The sequence below is a fragment of the Pogona vitticeps genome, chromosome 3, assembly GCF_051106095.1.
Source record: "Pogona vitticeps strain Pit_001003342236 chromosome 3, PviZW2.1, whole genome shotgun sequence".
NCBI lineage: Eukaryota > Metazoa > Chordata > Lepidosauria > Squamata > Agamidae > Pogona > Pogona vitticeps.
The window spans coordinates 69710847-69724309 of NC_135785.1; the positions used below are offsets into that span (position 1 = coordinate 69710847).

Here is a 13463-nt window from a genome sequence, read left to right on the forward strand (position 1 = left end):
TCCATGGTCTATTATTCTGTCTACCACACCACATTGGGTACCTATTTATTAATTAGTTTATATTATCTGTCAGAATACAAGTTTTCTCAGATCAGTTTACACAATATCATAAAAAATGTGTGGAAACAATACCTATGACCTTTAACATGAAATAACAGTGCAAAAAAGTTTCCAGGCAGATCACTGAAACCATTTTACACACAATATAGGGATAACAAGAGACAGCTTTAAAATCTGTCATGCACTGAAAATCATATTGTAAATGCAAAGGTCTTTTAGGCTGCTTAAAAATAATTTAAAAAGAAAGAATCAAATATACCTCTCTCAAGAGTGACCATTCAACCCTATTGTGCTGGTTGTAATGCTTTGGGAATAGGCATAAACTTGCATCTGCAAGCTGCTGTTAGAGATCTGCTAGCAGAGGGATTTATCAACAGAACTGCTCTACTAGCTAACATCTGCTGGTAGAAGACAGGGCTGCAATTAAGGCAGGGCAACCAGGGCTTTGGCCCATGGCACCAGAATTTGGAGGGATTCAAAGTCTAAGGGCAAGTCTACCAGAGAGTGTTAGGAAAATGAATGGAAATCATTTCCAGCTCTATTCGTTCTCCTTGTTTGTAAGCAGCCTCATGGCACAGTGATTAAACTGCTGTACTGCAGCCGAAACTATGCTCACAACCTGGGGTTCAATCCCAGGTAGCCGGCTCAAGGTTGACTCAGCCTTCTATCCTTCCGAGATTAGTAAAATGAGTATCCAGCTTGCGGGGGTGGGGGGCGGCTGACAATGTGTAGCCTGCATCATTAACTTGTAAACCACCCAGAGAGTGCTTTAAGTGCTATGGGGCAGTGTATAAGCAGTCTGCTTTGCTTTTGCTTTGCTTTTGAAAGCATAAACTTTATCTTTGTTTTTTTTTGGGGGGGGGGAGACTGCATTTGCCGCCACCTCCTCCTCTTCCTCAGGGGCCTTATAAGCATGTCTCAGGGTGGAGTCTGTGGGAAATAGTGTCATCTTCCCCAAATGCTAAAATTATGGCCCTGGCAGAAGAACTAAAATAAGGGGCGGATAGAGGGAAGGCTGGAGTTATACCAGAAACAAATTGTAATTATAGGGATAGAAGACCAAAATGTAGGAGGCCTGGAGAAATAATTTTTTGTTTCACTGGGGGGGGGGGGGAACAGACTTGGGTGCCAAGTGCACAGCAACTTCAGACACCCATCCTGGCTTTCTGCTAGCCTCCTCTCTGCTTCTAATGGTGCTGGGAATCTGGTGCAGAGGCCTCTGAGAACTCTTGTCATATTTAGGTGAGGTTCAGGCAGCTCTTAAGTTCAATTAAATTCAATTCCTTTAGGAATTCAGATTATTTATTTAATTGATTGATTGGTTTGATTTGATTTATCCCACCCAATTAGTGCAAACACTACACTGGGCAGTTTACACTAGATTAAAACTTACAATACTCCACAATAACAACAAAATACATAAGGAATATGGCACAACAGCATACAATAATTATAACCATAAAAATTATGGTTATAACTTTCCCTCAGCTTCAGCTGTTATCCAGAGGGTTGGCATCCATGAAGTGAGTGGGTTTTGTGCTGTTGCCGTGCAGTATGTCTAGAACTGGAGGATTTGCTGACTGCCTCGGTGACAACTGAGTGCACCCACAATTGAACAGCCATGATTCCTCGTATTCACCTTTTTGGCCTCCCTTGGTGTAGCAACTTTTAACAACACTGAGAGTGACTTAAAGAAGCTGTTAAACACAGATGCTCCTTAACGTCATGTATTTCTTGCAGGCTAGATTTCACAGTTTTATAGAAATACCACACTGGGTACTACTGACCCAGGCGGTAGTGAAAGATGGTGGAGAGTAATGTATGAAGCTAGCTGCAGTATATGCTGCCAATTTGCTTCTGGATTGTGGAAATTCAATGAGCTGGCTGAGAACCAATTCATATATTATTTATTTAATGTCTCTGTAGATATGGGAGTAAAGTTTTCCCATATCTTTTAAAAAATGATGTGAAAAGTGCAAGTATGCCCTTGAACTGCCTGGGACCTCTGTTCCAATGCATTTATTTTTCAAATTGTCTGTGTGTCTATTCTAAAGTAAGTCCTACTAAATTCAGCAGGTCTTTCTTGTGAGGTCAGTTTAGGACTGAAGCCCAAACATATTTCAATGTTCTCCTCTGTTGGAAGCATATTAATCTTCCCTGACCTGATGGTTTCCAAATCAAAGCTTGGAAAGCCTTTTTCAAAAAGAATTTGTTATGTAAGTTGTTACTACCTTTTCCCTAGAGGTAACTTGTTACCAATATAATATATCATATATTAGTAACTTTTCCTGTTGCTTGTTAGGCTTGCTTGTTATTTTTCCATTTTCTTTTGGTTTATTGTGTGTGTGTGTGTGTGTGTGTGTGTGTGTGTGTGTGTGTGTGTGTGTGTGTGTGTGTGTGTGTGTGTGTGTGTGTGTGTGTGTGTGTGTGTGTGTGATCCATCTGAAAAAGGAGCAAGAAAATTATCTACATTTTGTGGATGGTGGTGACTTCAAACTGCCTCCTAACAGCATTTTGACTCTCAAAATATAATGAAACAATGTTACATTAAACATACTGTTACAGCTTAATGTTATTTTTAATGTTTATTTCCAGGCTATGCTTCCAGTGTGTTCAATTACAATTCTCAGTAACCTCAGTCACCATGGCCAGTAAATAGCTTTTGTAGCCTAACATATCTGGAAGCCACTATGCTGAGGCAGGTTTCTCTCTACTGTCTTTCCTGCCAGAGATGTGAAAATAGACTTCTTAGGTACTGAGTAGGAGAGAAATAAAACAAAGCAGTTATAGATGAAGTATTTGCATATATATATGTACACACACACACACACACACACTATATATGCAAATACTTCATTTACTTCATCTATAACTGCTTTGTTTTACTTCTCTCCTACTCAGTATCTAAGAAGTCTATTTTCACATCTCTGGCAGGAAAAGACAGTTGTCAGAGTAAGAAAGAAAAATGAAAGAAAAGGATGACTATGGAGAAAAGGATTTCATATTTTTTTATTCTCCATATGTATATAGAATTATTTCAAACAGCTTTTTTGGGTGGTATAATGTATGGACAGCCTACAACTTCTTTGTCCTCATGTGAACATGTACAATCTGACAAACATGTGATGTGTGAAAACAGTTCTTCCTTTGATAAACATGTACCCTCTACTTAGCAGTGGTGGCTGGTGGGCGGGGTCACCATAGATCAGAAATAAAAAACTATGACCAAATTCCATCATACCTGAGCTTTGACCTCGTTAGCTGGGATCTGTACCAGTTGGAATCCGTTAACATTTGGAGGACCGTAAGTCTCCCAGCCATAGAATCATAGAAAAGTGAAGTTGGAAGGGGCCTACAAGGCCAACAAATCCAACCCCTGTTTAAGGAAGGAATACAATCAAAGCATATCTGCCAAGTGATGATCTAAGCTTTTCTTGAATGCCTCCAGTGTCAGAGCACTCACCAACTCTCGAGGTAACTGGTTCCACTATTGTAGTGCTCTAAGAGTAACTGGTTCCATTTGTTAGTATCCTTCTTGAAGTGTGATGCTGAGAACTGGACACAATACTCAAGGTGAGGCATAACCAGTGCTGAATAGAGGGGGACTAGCACCTCGCAGGATTTGGAAACTATACTTCTATTAATGCAGCCTAAAATAGCATTAGCCTTTTTTGTAGCCACATCACACTGTTGGCTCATATTTAGCTTGTGATCCACAACAATCCCAAGATCCTTTTCACTTGTAGTTTTGCTGAGCCAGGTATCCCCCATCTTGTAACACTGCAATTGTTTTCTTTTTCTGAGGAGCAGTACTTTGCACTTATCCCTGTCAAATTTCATTCTGTTGCTTTCGGCCCAGTGCTCCATCCTATCAAAATCATTTTGAATTTGGTTTTTGTCTTCTAGGGTATTAGCTATTCTGCCCAATTTGGTATCATCTGCAAATTTGACAAGCATTCCCTGCAATCCCTCATCCAAGTCATTAATAAAAATATTGAAGAACACCAGGCCCAGGACTGAGCCTTGGTGTACCCCACTAGTTACCTGCTTCCAGTTAGAGAAGGACCCTCTGAGCACCATTCTGTAGTCAATTGTGCATCCACCTGACACTTGATCTATCCAGCCCACACCTAGTTAGCTTGCTGATCAGGATATCATGGGGCACTTTGTCAAAAGCTTTGCTGAAGTAAAGATATACTACATCTACAGCATTCCCTCTGTCTATCTGGGAGGTGACCTGATTTAAAAAACAAGATCAAATTAGTTGGGCAGGATTTGTTCTTGACAAAGCAATGTAGGCTTCTATTTATTACTGCATTGTTTTCTAGGTGCTTGCACAATGACCGCTTTATGATCTTTTTCAGAATTTTTCCTGGGATTGATATCAGACTGACTGGCCTGTAGTTCCCAGGTTCCTCTTTTTTTGCCCTTTTTGAAGATAGGGACAACATTGGCCCTCTTCCAATCCTCTGACACCTCACCCGTTTCTCATGATTTCAAGAAAATAATGGATAGTGGTTCTGAGAGTTCTTCAGTCAGCTCCTTCAGTACTCTCAGATGCAGTTCATCCAGCCCTGGAGATTTGAACTTGTTCAAGGTGGCAAGGTTTCTTTGACTATTTGTTTATCAATCTCCAGCTACAATCCTTCCCCCTCCCCCCCCACTTGCACTTCCAATTTGTTTGGAATTTCATAGTCTTATGGGAAAAGACAGAACTAAAATAGGAATTGAGCACCTCTGCCTTTTCTTTGTCCTCTGTTATCATTTTTTTGATCTCCATTGCGGAGCTGTGCCACTATGTCTTTTGTTTATCTTTTGCTGCTCACATACCTGAAGAATGCTTTTTTATTGCTTTTAGTGTCTCTAGCTAACCTCAGCTCATTCTCACCTTTTGCCCTCCTAATGTCAGCCCTGTATTTCTTTGCTACTTGTCTGTACTCATTCTTGGTGGCCTGGCCTTCTTTCCATTTCCTGTACATCTCTTTTTTGGTTTTTAGGTTCTCCCTAAGCTTTTTGTGAAGCCACATTGGCCTTTTTTGCTGCCTCCCCCACTTTTTTCTTGTTGTAATTTTTGTATTTGTGCCTTTAGAATTTATTTTTAAAGAAGCTCCCACTCCTCTTGGACTCCTTTTCTTGTTAGGATCTCCTGCCATGGGACCTTACTTATCCTTGTTCTGAGATTATTAAAATTGGCTTTTTAAAAATCCAACAGACCTACACTCTGTTTTTGTTTCCTTTGGAATCAAGAATTCTAGAAGGACATGGTCACTCTCATCTAGAGTTCCCCTTATTGCCACTTCCCCCAGCAAGTCATGTTTGTTGGTCAGAATCAAGTCAAAATAGCAAATCCTCTAGTTTCTTTATCCACTTTTTGTAGGAGGAAAATATCCGCCACACAAGCTAGGAAATTCTTGGAAGGGCCATACAGCAGAATTTGCCTCCCAACATATATCTGGATAATGGAAATCTCCCATCACTACTATGTCGTGTCTCTTTGAAAACCCTACAATTGTTTTTTCAAATTCCTTTCTTTGATTGGGTGGTCGGTAGTAGACTCCAACTACCGAGTTCCTTTTGTTTTTTGCCTCAGCTAGATTGATCCAGATGCTCTCAATGGGACAGCCACTCTCCTCCTCCTGTATATCTGTGCAGGAATGTGTATTTCTTACATATACTGCAACTCCACCTCCCTTTTTATTCTCTCTGTTCCTTTTCATCAGTTTATATCCTTCAGTTGCTGTATTCCAGTCATGGGAGTCATCCCACCAAATTTCAGTTATTCCTATCAAGTCATACTTGCCCCTCTTGAATTAAAATTTCCAGTTCTTCTTGTTTCCCATACTCCTGGCATTTGTATACAGACATCAGAGGGTGTGTGATTTATGGCCTGTTTTTCTTTGTATATTATTATTATTATTATTATTATTATTATTATTATTATTATTATTATTATTATTATTATTATTATTATTATTATTATTATTATTATTATTATTATTATTATTATTATTATTATTATTATTATTATTATTATTATTTTGATGTTGATGTTGATGTTGATGTTGATGTTGATGCTTCATCTACCCTTCTCTGGGCTTGCATCATTAAAGCCTTCCTGATAAAGTTCTTCATGCTGTGGGCAAACATGTTCTTCCCAGTCCTTGTTCAATGCAAGCCATATCTTGCTAGCAGTCCTCCTTCCAGGAAGCTTAGCCCGTGGTCCCAAAAAACAAATCCCTCTTGTCAACACCACCTTCATAGCAGTTATTCACCCAGGGGATCTTCCTTTCTCTTTCGATTCCTCTTCCGAGCACCGGTAGGATGGAAGAAAAAACTATTTGGGCCCCAAAGTCCTTGAGTTTCCTTCCCAGAGCTTCAAAGTCAGATGTGATTTCTCAGTAGCTCCCCTTGGCTATGTTGTTTGTTCCCACAAAAAGAAAGGGATATGTATCTGTAGGTTTTATAAGTGGTGCCAATCCTTCCATCACATCCCTTATCCGTCCTCCAGGGAGACAGCATCCCTGGCAAGTCCATGGATCATCCTGGCAAATTTCGATCTCGATTCTGCATAGCAGGGAGTCCCCTACTACAACTATTGTCCTTTTCTTCTTTTTGTAGGATGTGGGTTCAGGGACTGTATTCTGCTGTGCTTCAGCCCTACTCATGTCCTCCTGTGGGGTCTCCTCTGTGTCCTGTCTGATAGCCATGCCATAAGCAAAGCCCACTATAGGAAGAGCCAACTAGCTTTCATGTTTTTCCCCTCTTCTTCCCTTGCAAAGACTCAAAGTGCACTACTTAAGCAAAGTCTTTACAGTGCTTAAGTAGTGCATTGTAATTACCTAAACAGAACAATCATTGCATTTTCAAGCAAAAGGTTGAGTTAACTGATAATAAGGTTTGGAGTTACTGGATTACCACAAACAGCGTTCAGTGACTCCCAGAAACCCTGAGCCTTGGCCATATTGGGCTGGCCCTTCTCGTTGTTGAAGGACAAGGCTGGGAATATACCTCAGTAGGCATCAATAGTCAAGAATATGATCAGATCAGGACAGGCTCTCAAGAACATGGTTCTTTAAGCCAGGGATTTAAAAAGTCAAGGAGCTGAAGCAAATAATGTGCTTGTTCTCTCTTGGAAAAGGCTTTGTAGAATCCTGTGGTAGGCTTGAGATGGAAGGCAAATATCAAAATGGATAGGACTGGTTAAGAGAAAGTTGATGTGAGCCTGGAATACAGGAGAGGAAGGATTGTAGAAGCCCTTGTCAATGCAAACTGCTGGTGCTATATTGGCTTGTAAAATAAAACACAAGGCAAGAGGTGAGTGGTAATAAATACATACAGCAGGTGGCTCCTGGGTATAGCATGGTTAATGAATAGGTCATAATATTAACACTAGAGCTGGGATATTCATATTGGCATCCCAAGGGATATGGATATGAATAGTGGCACCACAGGTACTTGGGGAAACCAGACCCTAACCCCAGAACTGGCTGGTCCACTTAGCATGTGTGGCTGTCATTTTTCATGTCACACCAATTGCAAAAGTAGCCCAGCTGGCACTTCCCCACACAGTGGACCACTCCAGTGAGGAAGCAGGCTGACGAGTCTCCCCGTTGCCTTTAAGGCTGTCTCCATGCAAACACAAATCCAGGTTCCACTGCAATTACGTCTGGTTTTGTTGCTCAAAGGGAGCAGACAAACAAGGGAGAGACAGTGGGGAGTATACTGAGAGAAGAAGTAGAGAACTATTAAAGTAAGGACTCAACATTTCTGTAATGCAAATCCTTGCCAAATGGGAGAAGGTGAATCCAAAGGTTGTCATCTCATCTTCTTTAACAAGTACATAAGCCCATATGTTTTAAAAGAGACATATTAGGGGTGACGTAGTTTTCAAATAGCACTGTTTAAACAATAGACTACATCTGAATGGAATGTGAGAACTTCTTAGATTTTGTCCTTCAGCTCAAGGAAGAAGGAGACAAATGACTTAGTTTTTGGGAATCTTTCCACCAATTCTGGCAGACATTAAAGTTATCGTGGGCTAGCTTTTGTTTTCTGTTGGAAAGTATGCAATATGTCATGATTTCATAGTATTGATTCCCAAGCAATTGAGCTTTGGTGGCTTCATCACTGCTATGACCAGTGATGTCTAGTCTCAGAACATCATCGTCGTTGTCGTCATCGTGTGCTATCAGTTCATTTCTAATTTATAGCAACCCTTTCCAAGGTTTTCTAGGTAGAGAATAAACAGAAGTGGCTTCCTACTTCTTTCTTCTGGGGGTGACCTGGGACAGTGCGGATTGCCCATGACTACACAAGTTGGTTCTCCTGGGAAGTACAATGGGGAATCAAGCTCCCAATCTCTGCCCTTGTAGCCAGATATCAAAACCATTGAGCTATCCAGCCAGCTTAGAAACATAAAGCCCCTGGTACTAATTGGAACTGAATGACCACCTCCAAGGAACAAAACTACTGACATTTTTTATTTATTTATTTATTTATTTATTTATTTATTTATTTATTTATTTATTTATTTATTTATTTATTTATTCATTCATTCATTTATTCATTTATTCATTTATTTATTTATTTATTTATTTATTTATTTAATATCCCGCCTATCTAATCAGTTAAGATTACAACATACAGTATGTGTTGCTCTAATTTTCCCTCACCAGAAATAACTCCCATGAGTTTTAACTTCATTTGAAGCAGTTTTAATAATAAGATTTTGCTTTAGTAAAAAGCTCTGCATTGAAAAAAATTGATATAGATGATCAGCAAATTAATTGAACTAGAGCTGAACATTTAAGTGCTAGTGACTCAGTAGGAATTATTTCTGAGTAAATATACATAATATGAGGTTAGCAGAATAATTTTGTAGTCTTGCAGAAGTATACTCATTACTTCTAGTGGATGAGCAATAAATCTACAAGGAGGAAAACCAAATTTCATCTGGAACCCAATGTAAAATAAATCTTCTAGGAAAAAATAATTAGTCCAAGAAGATTTGTTAGAAATATATGATAGCTGAAACATGAAGTTTCACCACAGTTTCTAGCTTTACAGTTTTGTATTATACTGACTCTCAGGGTGCATAAAGGAAATAATTTTCATACCATAATGGGAGCTGATGGTTTGGCTCATGGGAGTTGAAGTCCAAAACATACGACACGGCAGAAATCTCTAATGTGTAAGGAGGAAGTGGAGGAGGCATTTCAGAGAGCCAGTGGAAAGGACCTGTCAGAAATTATAATTTCAACAAAATTATGCACTGATAAAACAGTTTTTTGGTTTTTTTTTTGATAGAGCTGCCTATCTTGCTTAAGGGAACAGGGGGAAATAAGTTATTTTCTGTTTTGCCTAGGGCAGGCCAAGATCCCATTTTGGTCCTTATGATGACAGGAGTATCAGAATGTCTTTAAAGTGAGGGTTTTCTCATTCTCTCTCTCCACATCCCCCAGTATCTGCTCCGGAGGTTGGGGGTGTTCTTCAGAGCAAATTTCAAGTGCTAGGTAAAGCTGCAGAAAAGGATGCAGGCCTGCCAGGGATTATGTGTGGAGCAAGAGAACTGCTTCTTCTAAAATTATTCCACCAATATGATCCTGGTGAAAAGGTTCTCCGTATTCTAAAGTATTATTGTTAGTTCAGGAAACAGTAGTCCACATTCTTCAAATGTTGACTAGCTACTTTGGAAAGAACACACACAAAAAGGGCTAGGTCAAGACATTTCATGATGTACAACACCAAAATCTCCCCCCCCCCCCCCGTACAATTTTCAGTGTTTTGAAAAGTCTTATATTCTGGGCAGCTCAGTGGTTTAGGTATATGGCTGCAGAGCCAGAAGTGGAGAGTTTGATTTCCATCTGTGCGTCCTGCGAGAAGAGCCAGCCTGAGTGGCCTTGGGCAAACTGCACAGCCTCAGGGCGCCCCCAGAAGAGCCGCCTCTGAGTATTCTCTACCTGGAAAAACCTTAAAAAGTTTGCCATACGTCAGAATCAACTTGATGGCATACTATTATTATTAATTATTATATTCTGGACTTGGAGGGGATTTGAAGTACAAATCTGTCACCTCATTGATTCTGTATTCTAGAAAAAAGCCTGAAATAAATTTCTATTTCCATGAGGCAATTGGAGCTTTGATATAATACATCTGGAGGGGAGCAGGATGGAGATGGCCAGGCAGTTGGGTTGCTTCTTGAGATGTACCAAGAGGAGGCTGGAATTAAACAAAACATTCTCTTTCCCTTTATTTTGGCTTCAGGGAGCCTCTTGGTGTTACGGGAAGTGTGGGAATTATATTTTCCAACAGCAGTAGCTTTCCCTTTTCTGGAGCTCTGTTTCTTGTCTTGGTGGTGCTGATGTGAATTTTCTCAGCTAGAGACAAGGTGATGTATGCCAGAAAGATGACATATTGAAAGTGTCCCCCCTCCCCCACGACTTTCCCTCTGGCAGTTGTTCCAGAAAGTCCCAACTGGGATTAACTAGAGTATATATCATCTCTAGCTGAAGCACTTCCCTGTTTCCCTGTAGAGTGAATAAGTGACTGAACATCTGTTTGCTTGTTTGTTTCTGTGTGTGTATGTGTGCATACAGATCTTAAATTCTAAGGAGCAAAGGAACCATGACAATTATTTTATCTTTACAACAGTTCTGGAAGACAGATTTTGGTACATTGATAATTACCAGTCCAAGTTCAAAACAAAATGTCATGGTTTTAGGTTCGATGAGGATTTGAATCCAGGTGTCTCCAGTATAAATCCAGTTCTTTCCTCACACCATCCCAGTGTCTCCCAGTAGCATCCTTTTATTGGTTAGAGAAAATTACATGTATAAAAACAGCATATATGTGAGTTATTACAATTATGCATTTAATAAGTTATATTCAACTCAGACCCAGTTTTCCTTTCTTCTCTGTCCTTTCCTCAGTAAACAGGAAGATCAGAAAGACCATACTTAAGTGCAGAACACCACAACAACCCTAAAAACCAGAGTGCTGACTTGGGTTATTCAGGGGCAACTTGATGCCTACTTTTTGGGGAGTGAGCTGCTTCAAAATCAAAGTCATTTCTGAATAGACCTGCACTGTTTCATAGTAAACAACAACAACAACAAAAACAAAAACACTTTTAAAATAAGCACACCCCCATTCCATTATGTCATAAGTCCAGAGCTGCCATATGTGGGGGGCTCAGACTTACAATTTACACAATTACATGCAATCAAGATCTTCTCCCAGGGAAGCTGTCTCCCCCATTTTTTATCAAGACCAGCTGGCTGGATAGCTCAGTGAGTTATGTTTCTGGCTGTAGAGCCAGAGGTTTTCCTCACTGTGCATCCCAGAAGACCCACCCTGTGTGGCCTTGGGCAGGAGGTGCAGTCCGAGACTGTTCCCAGAAGAGGGGAATGTGGTAACCCCCCTTCTGAGTGCTCTCTGCCTAGAAAACCCTGCAAAGGATTGCCATAAATCAGAATGGGTTTGAGGATTATAATGTAATATAGCTTCGGTGGATGGGCAGGGAGTAATACAGTCTCTAGAGCTAAATGTTAGGCTTGGGATTCCAAGCCCCCTCCCTTACTTTGTGAGAGCCTAATTGCCCTGTGGAGTCGAAAATGTTTCGAAAATTCAAAACAGCCATCCGCCTGTCAAGATGACTCAAAAAGTCCTGGAAAGCAACTCCTGTAGGCGAGAGAGAGAGAGAGAGAGAATTATTAAAAAGTCGCACACTAAAAAAAAAAAGTTTTCCCTTCTCTCAGGGAAATAAATATACACGCGGGTAAGGAAGAGGAGAGGATGAAGTGTGCAACTCCAGATTGTCACAAGTCCAGTCGTCCTTGGCTGTTCTTCCTGAGCGATTCGCCTCAGAGACGTTGCAATTGTCTGAGGAAGGCAGACGGCGCGGGCGCGGGGGGGGGGCCCGCGGTGTTTGGTGGGTGTTTTGGGGGCGAGGCGCGCCGGCATTCCAGTGACCGCCAAAGGAGGCATCGGGACGCCTTCGGAACAACTGCCTGCTCGCTTCTCCCTCGGGAGGCTCGGAGGCGGAGCCTCACAGCCATGGATGGGCTCCTTCCGTGCCGGAGAGAGACGAGAGTTAAGCGTGTGAGAGCCGCTTCTTTCTTCCCGATCGAGCCCTTCGCCTTTTGTGTAGTTTAACTTTCCGCTCGCGGAAGAGTTCTGCCGCGCCAAACCCCAGAGCTGGGAGAGTCTCTTTTTTTTTTCTTTCCAGTTACTGCGATTTCTACTAGTCCTCTACGAAAATAACTTTTGAATTCTGGTGGCTTTCTGCGGGGTAGGAGGAGACTTTGGCATGTTGATTGTTTCTGGGTTTTTTTTTTTCAACGGAGGCGATTTTTTTTTAAACAATTAAATTTTATCTTTAAGCCAAATGCTTTTGCTACGCTTTGCATTGGGAGGGGATCCGTGCTGCCCTGGTCATCTTGTTCCAAAGTTTGAGAAAGATCCGCGACGCAGCGAGAGGTGACTCTCGTCCTTTCGTTCTCGGTAAGTGCACATTGTTTGGATAAATCGGCTTTTGCAAAGTCATCGGACTTAAGGATGGAAAGTGTGGGGGGGGCAGGTGTCTCCATAGAACTGGAAAGAAAATGCTCCTAGGTAAATACCTCCTACTCCCCCCCTAAAAAAACACGTGTAAACTTCATCCCACGTGGTAGGTATCGAATAATCCCGTGTTTAGGTGGCCTTTAAAAAAAAAAATAATAATCACGTCCTACATTGGAGCGGGAAGTAATTGAAAACAATGGTGTACTTTGCCCTTCAGCGCGCTTGCCATTCCCTGACCCGCAAGGATGTGTTTACCAGTTCCATGGAGACGCGGGGAGTTGGTTGCGTGCGCGGTGCAGGGAAACTTCTGGCTTTAGGTTTTACGAGCTGCAAATTGGAGGCCCAAGGGGAGGAGAAAGTTGAAGTTACAGGGCGAGGAACAGCAAGTGCTTCCCTCTTTTTGTCGCTGGAAAGGCATGCTTGACATTTATGAGGATTTTTTTTTATTGTTGCGACGATAGAGGGGCCAGTTGTGAGACTTATTTATGGTGAACTAGGCTGACAACTTTCTGCATGGCGGTGTGGATTTAAATTATAGGTAATTTGTAAACTTAAGAAGAAGGGTAGGAAGAAGGATCCTCTCCCAGGGAGTAACCCTGCGAATTTAATAGCTTGAATGTACACTGAGTAACTGTATCCTAGTATCCTCTACACAGAGTTCATTCATAGACATCATTTCATATGTGAGAGGGTTGTCAGTTGAGATCCTTAGAATATTTACAGTGCAGTCCTGTAAATACCTGTTTGGATGTAAGTCTCTCTTGCGTTTACTTTCTGATAAGTCTCTGTAGGACTGTATTTTTCGGATGCAACCCTACACCCATTTGCGTGAAAGTACATCT

General features: G+C 41.1%; 1 protein-coding gene across 19 annotated transcripts in view; it reads left to right on the forward strand.

Moving 5' to 3' along the window:
- TACC2 (transforming acidic coiled-coil containing protein 2) overlaps positions 1 to 13463 on the forward strand; it is a 219665-nt gene that overhangs the window by 53090 nt on the left and 153112 nt on the right. Inside the window, exon 1 of one of the 19 annotated variants that reach the window (XM_078391184.1) lies at positions 12025 to 12561. The exons of 17 other annotated variants lie outside the window; for them this stretch is intronic. The gene's annotated coding sequence lies outside the window, so the exon portion shown is untranslated. Of the gene's footprint in view, positions 1 to 12024; positions 12562 to 13463 lie in introns of those variants that run through there. One more of the 19 variants, XM_078391183.1, reaches the window with a different exon arrangement.